The following is a 12,045-nucleotide window of genomic DNA, read 5'->3' as shown; positions in this document are numbered from 1 at the left end:
GCACAGGACTTTGGAGTGGACACAGCCCCTATGGAGAACTGACTGCACAACACAGTCCAGCCAGCCCCTATGGACTTTGAAGTAGTGGACACAGCCCCTATTAACAACAGCAGCACAGCACAACACAGCCAGCCCCTATGGACTTTGAAGTAGTGGACAACAGCAGCACTACACTACACTACACTACACAGCCCTAACTCCCACCCTCCCTCTTCACTGTCCACAGCCGAGTGAGAAAATGGCGCCGACGTGTGTACCTTATATAGGATCCAAAACCTGCGAGACTCGGAAGGCGGGAAGATGACGTTTTGCCTCGATTTCAGATCCGAGTCAGGCGGGAAAAGTCGAGCCTGACTCGGATCGGACTCGGATCGGGGGGGCTCGGGGGGGTTCGGATTTCAGAAATCCGAACCCGCTCACCCCTAGTCAGAACCCAAACTTTATCCCTGTTTAAAGATAAACTACACTTGCCAAGGTTCCATTGTGGTTGCTGGAGTATCCTTCCGGGCTGCTGGCGTGTATCACATGGAGTGTACAGAGAGTTAAAGTGATCCTCTATTCCTTGGGCATCGTGTGCTTACTGGGGTCTGTGATTACTTGGTTTTCTAAACCTGGTTCTGTCTGGGTCACATGCTTTAACACTTCCAATGGATTTCATGCATCTGGTATAAAAGTCTGTTACTAACTGAGCATTGTTGTCTGTGCAACGTTACCTTCAGGTTCTTCCTTGAACTGCTGTCAAATCCTCGCTGTACTTGATATATGCTGTGGACTCTCTTTGCCCGGTTGTGCTACAGATGCTTGACGGCACTACAGATCCCAGCACTGCTACTTAACTCTCTGCTGCAATACTAAACCTAACTCTGCTGGTAGTTTCTGCTATACTACTAGCCTAGCTTTGCTGCTGTTTCATGGTCTCTTCATGTTTACCTTCAACTAACAGTTGTCAACTGCATCATAAAAGTTTCTTCACTTTGGACCTCTGCCTCATCTCAGGGTTCAACCCTGCATCTCTTCACACCGCACCTCCGTCACGTCTTGGGGCTCAACCCCATGCCATCTCTTCACTGCACTTCAGGGCTCAACCCTGCACCTTTCCACACCGGACCTCCGTCACGTTTTGGGGCTTAACACCAGCACCTCCTCATACCGGATCTCCTTTGCACCTTGGGGCTCAACTCCATACCGGATTTCAGTCACGTCCCGGAGCTCAACCCTGCACTGCTCCATACCGGATTTTCAGTTACGTCCCGGGGCTCAACCCCGCACCACTTCATACCGGATCTTTGTCACGTCTTGGGGCTCAGCCCCATATCGGATCTTCGTCACCTCACGGAGTTCAACTCTGCACCTGTTTGTTGGTAGGATATGAACTTTGTGCTATATGAACTTTAGTTCTTGCGTGGCTATCCTGACACCTGCTTGTTGTGATAATCTGAACTTTGCTTTATGGAGACTTTATGCTTAAGTATCTAGAACTTTTCAGCACAGTCTTGTCTTTGAATAATTCTTGTTTACTTTTAACATTGCATGCCGGTGCTATTTCATGAGAAGGTCATTCCTTAAAACCCCTCAGTTTGTACCACCTGTTAAGCCTGTTTCTCCTCAGGAGTCTCAAGAGTCTGTAGCCGTGACACCATAATAATAAGCGCATAAACCAGTATAATTTATTACATTATTATTTGCAAGGAGTAAAAACATTGCGATACAGACGCCCGGCATACCGAATGAAGGTAAGCCGGGCAGTGGCAGCGGACAGCTGCGGGGGAGGGAGGGTTAGGTTAGGGGCTCCTGGGGGGAATGAGGGTTACGCACCCCCCTAGGGTTAGGCTAGGCAAAGTGGGGTTAGGGTTAGGCAACCCCGGGGGGGAGGTTAGGTCTAGGTACCCCCCCGGGAGGGTTAGGTTTAGGCACTCCCGGGGGGAGGTTAGGGTTAGGCATCCCTAAGAGAGGGTTAGGGGGGGAAAGGTTAGGGATAGATTAGATACTTACCCTGTCGGGATCTGGTCCTTTCTAGCTTATGGCGTTGGAATTACATCCGCCGGGTTTACGTCCGGCGGGATATAATACTGATTCCTAAATAAACATATACTTATATAACTCCAGCTTTAGGTGTGAGGGGTGTGGAAACAGCACACAATACATCTTTGTAACTTTAGTTCAGGTAGTGATACTGGCATTTTGCCAGAGTAATGTGTAATAAGTTGCAGTCAGAGGTGTAGCATGTGGCCAGGGTTCCCGGAGCACAAGCATGCTACTGCGCCCCCCCTAAGTGTGTGCTATATAATAGACTATATATATATAGTACTATATATATATATATATTATATATATATATATATATATATATATATAGACTATATATATATACACATACATACATACTGTGACAACTTGGGGTTATTAGCTTGGTAGATTGGTGTTAATAGTGCAGTGATTAGATGCAGAATTAGAGTCCACACATTGCATTCCAGTAAAACAAATGAAAAATGGTGTTTTTACTTCAGCATGGACATCAGGAAGCAGAAATAAAATAATAAACAACCTAGCCCTTTCTTAGGGCACTAGCTCACTTTTTGAGCCCTCTCTATAAAAGCAGCTAATCTACATGAAAGTCTTTCACAGTCTCTGAGATTTGTGGTCCTTCCTGCCTCATGCAGGACTGGATACTGGCCTCCTGGCCTGGTATAGCTTACTTAGCTTGTTGGCTGCCACCTCTCACAAGGACAGTGTCAGAGGTATATGGATCTGCCTGCCTCCTTGCAGGTATGATCCTGACCACCTGGTCTGCTTCACTCACACTGCAACCCCACCTGGACTGTCTAGCTGTGTCCACCAGCAGCCTCACCTGGGCTCTGGTCATACAGCAGCCATTATACATCTTCCCACAATGCTTTTCTACTCTGTGTGGGCAGATCTGTCCTGCCCCACTCAGAATCTGCTGCTCACCAGTGCCACCACTGGTGATACTGCCACATATCCCCCTCCCCAGCTTGAAACCCCTTGGTTCAGCTACATGGGACAAGGCATTCTCATTGTGAAGTCCCTCTTCACTCTCTCATGAGGGAAATCCACTGCATCCACGATCATCCAGACTCTGGTAATTTCTGGGGGTCGCATCCTCCAAGTTCCGGAGGTAATTTTTATCCTTACTTTTTTCCTCACTTTATGGTACCAATAGTGGTACTTGCTTTCTTTATGCAGTACTTGAGGCTCACCCTTGGGTACCGCAACACTCATTACGAACTCGAAGTACCTTTTTCCAAAGCGACACACTTCCTCTTTACTCTTGCCACTTAACCTACTAAGGGCACATCTGTTGACCAACCTCTACTTGACCCATCTTTAACCTGCAGCCTTGAAGCCCTGTATTGGCTACTGGCATACTTCACTGATGGCCCCTTGGCAAAAGAGGAGCTAACAGTATCCTAAGAGTCACCAGCATGACAACTTCTGGACCTTGGCTTTATATCAATAGACCATGTACTGGAACTGTCAACCTCATACTCCGGACTCTCATGTCCACATAAGTTACTTGAGTGTTTACTCCATTGTTCCACAGACTTGATCTCACAGCTCTGATGGGTATCTGCCACTTCATATAGATGAGAATTACTCTTCACAAGACTGTTACCATTAACTGCCTGTAAGGTTCTGTTTTCCACTGCAAAAATGCATGACTTGGGCACATTCACATTACTGTGGTCATATAGTGACATCAGAGTCTCATCTTTGGAAGCCATCGACATATCTGTAGAATTCTTTACATCTTGTACCTTTTCCTCATGGGTTATGCAAATCAACAACCATATACGTTAGTTCTTTATTGCCAACTTCAGACACGGTTTTGCAATCAGGACCTGTGCCCCTTTGGGAGGACTTCACAGGACTTCACACACTCAGCTATTACTGTAAGCTGAAAGTCACTGCAAGGTATCTCATCCACTTGGAATCTTTGCAACTGGTCCCGTGTACTTAGCAGACACTTATCAAGGTTCTCACTGTGTTCTTGCAACTTCCAAGCCCTGTCATGAGCAAGGTTAAGCTCTCTCTCCAAAGATTTGCTTTGCTCTGTGACTTTATGCAGACTTTCCTCCAGGAATACATTTCTTTCTGTCAGACATTCTGAAACTGCTCTATCTGCAGTTAAATGGGAGTGGAGAGTTTGTACTTGCTCCTTACAGCTGACTTTAAGACGGACCATCTTCATCTTTTTTCCTTCACGGTCAGTTTCCCACTGGGTGCGAGTCTGCAGCATCTGGAGATGCTTCTCTTTCACTTCACAAAACTTTTCAAGAAGTTTTTTTCCAATTCACAAGCTTTAAGCTTTACTTGTGTGGAGACAATTAAAGAGTCTTTTTCCTTTAACAGCAGAGCCAGATCCACCACTTTCACTTGCGTGCGCTCTGCACCACTCCTATGTCTCTGGACACCTTCTTTCAATTCCTCCACTTCCTGCTGAAATACCACACACTTTTGCTGCAATTCAACAATATCTTGCTGTAATATGTAATTCTTTGCTAGCAGCACATCATTCTCATACTTTGTAACATATTTGAAAAGTTTAGCTTCCTCAAGGTGTTCAGACATAGCTGCCAATTTGAGGTCTGTGTCCTTTAAGAACTTCATGTTTTTTTATTTCTTCCTGCTCAAATGTCATTTTGAAAGAGGACAATTCACTCTGTAATTTCTTTTCAGCTTGTTCATGAAAATTTCTCTCATCAGCTAATTGTTTCATTAAGTCATTAACCTTCCCAGCAAAATACGCTTTACCTTCATTCAAAACTTTACGCATATTGTCAAATTCTTCTATGCTAATATAGTCCTTTCTGGATGGACCTTGCACCATATCCTGACCACTTTCGTTTTGGGCCTTGAGCTTTGCCCACTGCTGCTTGTTGGCTTCTTGTGGAGCTGCTGTAGCAGCTGGAATAACCAACTTGGGGTTATTAGCTTGGTAGATTGGTGTTAGTGGTGCAGTGATTAGATAGAGAATCAGAGTCCACACATTGCATTACAGTAAAACAAATGAAAAATTGTGCTTTTACTTCAGCATGGACATCAGGAAATAGAAATAAAATATTAAACAACCTAGCCCTTTCTTAGGGCACTAGCTCACTTCTTGAGCCCTCTCTATAGAAGCAGCTAATCTGCATGAAAGTCTCTCACAGTCTCTGAGATTTGTGGTCCTTCATGCCATGTGCAGGGCTGGACACTGGCCTCCTGGCCTGGTATAGCTTTCTCAGCTTGTTGGCTGCCGCCTCTCACAAGGACAGTGTTAGAGGTATATGGATCTGCCTGCCTCCTTGCAGATACGATCCTGACCACCTTGTCTGCTTCACTCACACTGCAGCCCCACCTGGACTGTCTGGCTGTGTCCACCATGTCACGGCCAGGGTTTCTTGGCATGGTAGTCACCAGGTATTACCTGTGAGGTCGTTATGGAGGGGGTCCTCTGGCAGCGGTGCTGGTATTTGGTGAGGGGCATTGGCTGCACATGGTTCTGTGTGGGCACATTGTCACTAGACCTGGTAAGGTCTGGCGGTGTTTCCGTTCCATTGGCATGGGCGCCGCCATCTTGCCTGCGGCCATGTGATTCCAGCTGTCCAATCCTGTTAGGTCATGTGCTCATTCCAGTCAGTCACAGCACGGCATTGAGTATTTAGGAAGGTCCAGAGCCTTCCTTCCTTTGCCAGTGCAATGTGTTTCTCAGCTGCAGCTGAGAGAGAGTACCTGTGTCTTATCTGCCTGCTTGTTATACGCTTCTAGCCTCAACCTTCCCTGCTCCAACTTGCTGGACTTACCCTGCACCCTCCATATACCTTCTTACCTGCCTGAGTACCTGAACCTGCTGTTTCCCTGCACCTTGCTTCATTTCATTCCCAGCTGGACTTCACAACCTCTGCCTGCATCAGTTACAGCTCATAAAACCTGCATTCAGTTACAGCTCATCAAACCTGCATTCTGTTATCAGCTCATGATACTTATTTACTGGACTGTTCCTGCCTGTCACTATCTGGACATTTCCCCATTAACCCCCACTACAGTTATCAAGTGCACTTTAGTGCTATACCTGGACTTTTTCATTTGCCATTCCTATTTCTTCTAATTCACTTATTAAAAACTCCACTTTTTCATTTAAGTCTGCTTCTGTGTCTGCTCCTATCACCACCCTGGGTCCACAACAAATACAGAACCTCACACACCAGCAGCCTCACCTGGGCTCTGGTCATACGGCAGCCATTATACATCTTCCCACAGTGCTTTTCTACTCTGTGTGGGTGGATCTGTCCTGCCCCATACAGAATCTGCTGCTCACTAGTGCCACCACTGCTGATACTGCCACAATATATATAGGCGGGGTCACACATACATACAAACATATACACATACAGGCATGGTCACATACAGGCAGGGTCACATATACATACATATAGGCAGGCAGGGTCACACATACATTCATACACATACAGGCAGGATTATACATACAGGCAGGGTCACACATACGTACGTACGTACATATGTTACGTATGTACATACAAGCAGGGTCACACATACATACATACAGGCAGGCAGGGTCACACATACATAAATTCCTACACACACACAGACAGGGTCACACATACATACAGGCAGGCAGGATCACTCATACATACAGGGTCATGCATACATGCAATCATACACATACAGGCAGGGTCACACATACATACAGGCATGAAGGGTTACACATACATACACACATACATGCAGGGAGGGTGATAGACATACTTGACAGCTGCTCCATAATTGTTAGCTACTTGACAGCTGCTCCAGAGTCCGACTTCTGGGCGCCCACTGGCGACTAAGGCGCTTGGAGCTCACACTCCAGTGGAACCGCCCTCCCTATGGCCCTGGTAGCAGTGTGACCTGAATAACAGAAATAAAGATACATAGGGGTATATTTTCTAAAGTGCGGGTTTTTATAAGTGGAGTTATTGCCCATAGCAACCAATCAGTTTCTAGCTATTATCTTCTAGAAGGTGCTAGTTCAATGGTAAGTACTGTTGAATCTGATTAGTTGCTATGGCCAACATCTCCACTTCTAAAAACCCGCTCTTAGTAAATATACCCCACATAGTATCTTCAATTCCCAGATTCACAATTCATCAGACTGAACTGTTCTTACTAATCCAGGAAAATAAATTAATCTATTTTTCTACCACTCTATACAAAAACATAAACAAGTAAATTGCATACCAACCATACTTACCAACATTACTTATCTGCTGCCCTGGAGATGCCCGGGGAGCAGACACTGGTGATCGCTTAAGGGGGCAGGCCGCCTTATTAGGCTACACCCCCGCCATGGCAAATTGCTGTGAATCGTAGGAGTTTGATGAGGATCGAGGCGAAATGATGCATTTTCACGTAATTTAGCTCTGTCCCCTCCATACGGGGCGGTGAGTCACAGGAATTATACCGTGATTCCTGTAATTTATCTCCACATCCTGCCCACTTCATTAGGAAGTGGGCAGGATGCAGGAGATGTGGATACTCTTCTGGGGATGCGTGTGGCTCCCCAACAATTCAGGAGCTTCCCAATACTTCCGGGAGGGTAGTTAGGTATGATACCAATTACTCTGGAATAACCAAGGAAATTATTAACAGAGCTCTAATTTAATATATTCTCAAATGTTGTAATTAAGAGTCTGACAACAAATAGATACTGCAGAATCAGGAAATCCATGAATGAATTGTACTTTAAACTTTCCTGAATAAAATATCCCTCTGCAGCTAGGAAGGGATGGCACTCGGGAACCCGGTGGTCAGAATCCCGACGCTGGCATCCCAACCAGGTGACAATCCCCTTGCCTCCAATTAAGTAAGCCTAACTTAACCCCTAACCCTCCCTCCCCGTAGCCTAAACCTAACCCTTCCCCAGATGCCTAACCCTAACACTTACCTTCGGGATCCCGGCGGTTAGTGACATTAGCGATTTTTTTAACAATTTGCCCAATTCCGATGGATCGGAACGACAATTGGTCAAAATCATTAAATTTGATAGCTCTATGTCGGGCAGTACTTGCTACCATGGGGTTGTCAGTTGCATGGTCTGGTTGGCCCTACATGCAGCACAACCTGATGTTGCGGCTGCTGACATTATGCAGTAGGATGCGGCAGGGCTGACATATTGGGTGGATTGTCTAATGTGTACCGGCTGCCCGTTATGTTGGCCCGTCAGCAGTGAGGGATCACCCGTCGGGTCGCTGGGTACACGTAGTTTAGCTTTACGCTCTCCACACATCTAAAAGATAATCTTTCCATCTAGTTAGCTGGTTGGAACGAAAGTCTGGTAATGTATGGGAAAGGATGACAATGAGCGATGAATAAGGTCAGACAAGTTGGTTAAATTTAACTGAACAAACTTTTCTGAGTGACCATTATCGTCTGTTTTCCAGCATTTGGGAGCAAAGGCTGATTGCCATTTGCTCCCATACATTATTAGATTTTTGTTCCAGCCAGCCAACTAGTTGGTTGGTTGGTTGTATATGGGAAAGATTTCTGGACTGCACACAAAGAATATATATATATATATATATATATATATGGAGGTGCTACCTGATGAGACTAATTGCAGGCACAAAAACAGACATATCTCAGGTGCACAACTCCAAATTATTAATAATATATAAATGCAATAACATTTTGCAGTCAATAGAGGTTTTTAGCATAATTTTGGCCAAGGTTATGGGCCTACCCACCATATCCAGGTAACCTCTGTAGGGTAGGTCCCTAACATACTACGATTCAAATCCAGAGCGCAGGACACCCCCAAACTAGCCCAGCTAAGCCGCCCCAGGGCACCGCCATAGTAAGAAAAGTGCAGTGTGAAAGAGATAGTTAGGAGCAGCTACTGCTGCATATAAAGAATGAAAATAAAAATTGAGGTACATATATAATAAACAAACAGTGTAGGTTAAAATGTGTTATAAAGGAAAAATGTGTTATAATGCGGTGCCCTGAAATAGATCAACAAAGGCAATCAAGGGGGACTAACGCCCCAAAAATGAACCAAAGATGCACTACAGTATATAAAACTTGTAGGACTTACCTAGAATTATGCCTAATACCAGTGTGCATATTCATTACAAGACTCCATGCTTTTAAACCAATAAGGTAGGGGTGCCAATCCAGACTGAGAGCATCTCCTTTCCCTCAGGTGTGCAATAAAGCACATTAAATGGAATATATGGGAAAGATTTCTGGACTGCACACCCTGAATATATATATATATATATATATATATATACAGGGAGGTGCTACCTGATGAGACTAATTGCAGACACCAATCTCAGGTGCACTAATAGCAGGCACAAAAACAGACAAATCTCAGGTGCACAACTCCAAATTATTAATAATATATAAATGCAATAACATTTTGCAGTCAATAGAGGTTTTTAGCATAATCTTGGCCAAGGTTATGGGCCTACCCACCATATCCAGGTAACTTCTGTAGGGTAGGTCCCTATCATACTACAATTCAAATCCAGAGCGCAGGACACCCCCGAACTAGCCCAGCTAAGCCGCCCCAGGGCACCATCATAGTAAGAAAAGTGCAGTGTGAAAGAGATAGTTAGGAGCAGCTACTGCTGCATATAAAGAATGAAAATAAAAAGTGAGGTACATATATAATAAACAAACAGTGATGGGTTAAAATGTGTTATAAAGGAAAAATGTGTTATTATACGGTGCCCTGAAACAGATCAACAAAGGCAATCAAGGGGGACCCACTCCCCAAAAATGAACCAAAGATGCACTGCAGTATATAAAACTTGTAGGACTTACCTAGAATACCTAATACCAATACTTCCGGGAGGGTAGGTAAGTATGATAAGTATGATACCAATTACTCTGGAATAAAAAAGGAAATTATTAACAGAACTCTAATTTAATATAGTCTCAAATGTTGTAATTAAGAGTCTAACAACAAATAGATACTGCAGAATCAGGAAATCCATGAATGAATTGTACTTTAAACTTTCCTGTATAAAATATCCCTCTGCAGCTAGGAAGGTATGGGTGCGGGATGCTGGCGCTCGGGAACCCGGTGGTCAGAATCCCGGCGCCGGCATCCCGACCAGGTGACTGGGGGTACTGTATAAGGGGCACTACTGGGGGCCTTCATAAGAGGGACCACTACTGGGGGCATTGTATACTGGGGGTACTATATAGGGGGGACTGTATAAGGTGAACTAATCGGGGGCTGCATAAGGGAGACCACTACTAGGGGAACTGTATAAGGGGCACTACTGGGGGCCTGCATAAGAGGGACCACTACTGGGGGCATTGTATACTGAGGGTACTATATAGGGGGGACTGTATAAGGGGCACTGCATTAAGGTGCAAATGGAAAAATGTGGCCAGTGACAAGAAATGTGTGTGTGTCATGTTGACACGCCCCATTTTTCGGTGGCCACGCCCCTTGTGACCACACCCATATTTCAGCGCGCACATAGTGGTGAGAGTGTGTGTGGGGGGGGTCTCCATTTTCAAATTTGCCCTGGGCTCCAAATACCCTACTTACGCCACTGGTGCTGACTGATGTTTCTCGTGCACTGATGCGTCATCCTCCAATGCTATCAGCGGGGACTCCGGTTCATGGGCGCAGCCATCTTGCTTCACTCATGTGATTCTGGATCTTCCATTCAGATCAGGTTCTCAGGTCAGCTGGGAATCAGCCGCCAATAAGCGACAGGCACTGCCCATATATATACTCTTCATGGACGTTCATTCAGTGCCGGTACAATGTCTCTTCTAGTCATAGTATTTGGCTCCTGTTACTTCCAAGTCTTGGACTTCCTATGCATCTTTTGTCCAAAGACGCTACTTTGGGTACTATCCCGGAGCACCAAAGAGGCTACTTCGTGTATCATCTCGGAGCACCAAAGACGTTACTTTGTGTATTATCCCAGAGCACCTAAGATGCACACCTGCGTACTCAATCAATATCCTGGGACGCATCTTGGTGTAATGCACCAGGAGTTATGACACACCTTCGTGTACTCGAGCCCATACACTCACTTCAAGCCAGCGCATTACTGCACAGTCTATCTGTATACACCTCAGTATCTTTTGACCAAGGATCTCCATCTCGTCTAGCTGGGTATACCCCAGTGAATATGACCCAGGATCCTTCACTCGTCTAACTGAGGATAATTCAGTGTCATCTAACTAGTGTTCTGCTTGTCGCTGTGTTAGAGCATCAGTACCAGTCGTCCTACTCCAATTACGGTGTTACCTTCTAGTTACAGATTCTCAGGATTTACATGCTAAATACATTCTTTCATTCCAGACTATTAGTTCTGCTTCTACTACACATCATTCCAATCAGTTCTCTGTTACTCAATAAAGCCTCATATTCTTTATCATCAAGTTTGGCTATAATCTTATTCTTCTATGAGGAAAAGCTATCTGATACCTCCTCAGTTTCTGCTGCCAGTGTCCCAGCCAGCAGAGTCTGATCCATCACAGGAGGCCAAGTTTCATGACGCATTCAGCTTCTAACTGCAATTTTACAGGCTGTGTTTCAAAAATGACAGGGAGGAGCTGATTGGATGGTACTTTATGTCTCTCCATGGCTTGATACATATCCCCCTAAAGCTGGGTACCCCTGTTACTATGTGTGTACCCAGAGACGGAACAACGTGATGTAAAGATACATTGCGCATGCCGTACACGCTGTACGGGCCAGTGTATGACAGTGCAATATATATTATTAAGTGTCTGTAGCAGCATGGTGTTGTTCATTGCATCTTCCCATCTGCTCTGCAGAACAGATGTACTAAAGGAAATATGCAGCCAAAAATCCGAAAACTATAGTTTTCACAGTTTTGGATGCATTTCCCATATGTACCAAGCACCGGGACTCATTACTTCCGAAGCTTGGACAACTCCATTTATAGATGGCATTCCAAATAGAAGCCTATGAGCTTCTTTTCGCATTGTGCACCGAGAGGGATCCAATCGGATCCCTCCTAGCATTCCCCACAGCATTCCCCACAGCTC

This window comes from Taudactylus pleione, unplaced genomic scaffold (assembly GCF_031769625.1).
Source record: "Taudactylus pleione unplaced genomic scaffold, aTauple2 ptg000923l, whole genome shotgun sequence".
Taxonomy (NCBI): domain Eukaryota; kingdom Metazoa; phylum Chordata; class Amphibia; order Anura; family Myobatrachidae; genus Taudactylus; species Taudactylus pleione.
This window is presented reverse-complemented; position numbering follows the sequence as displayed.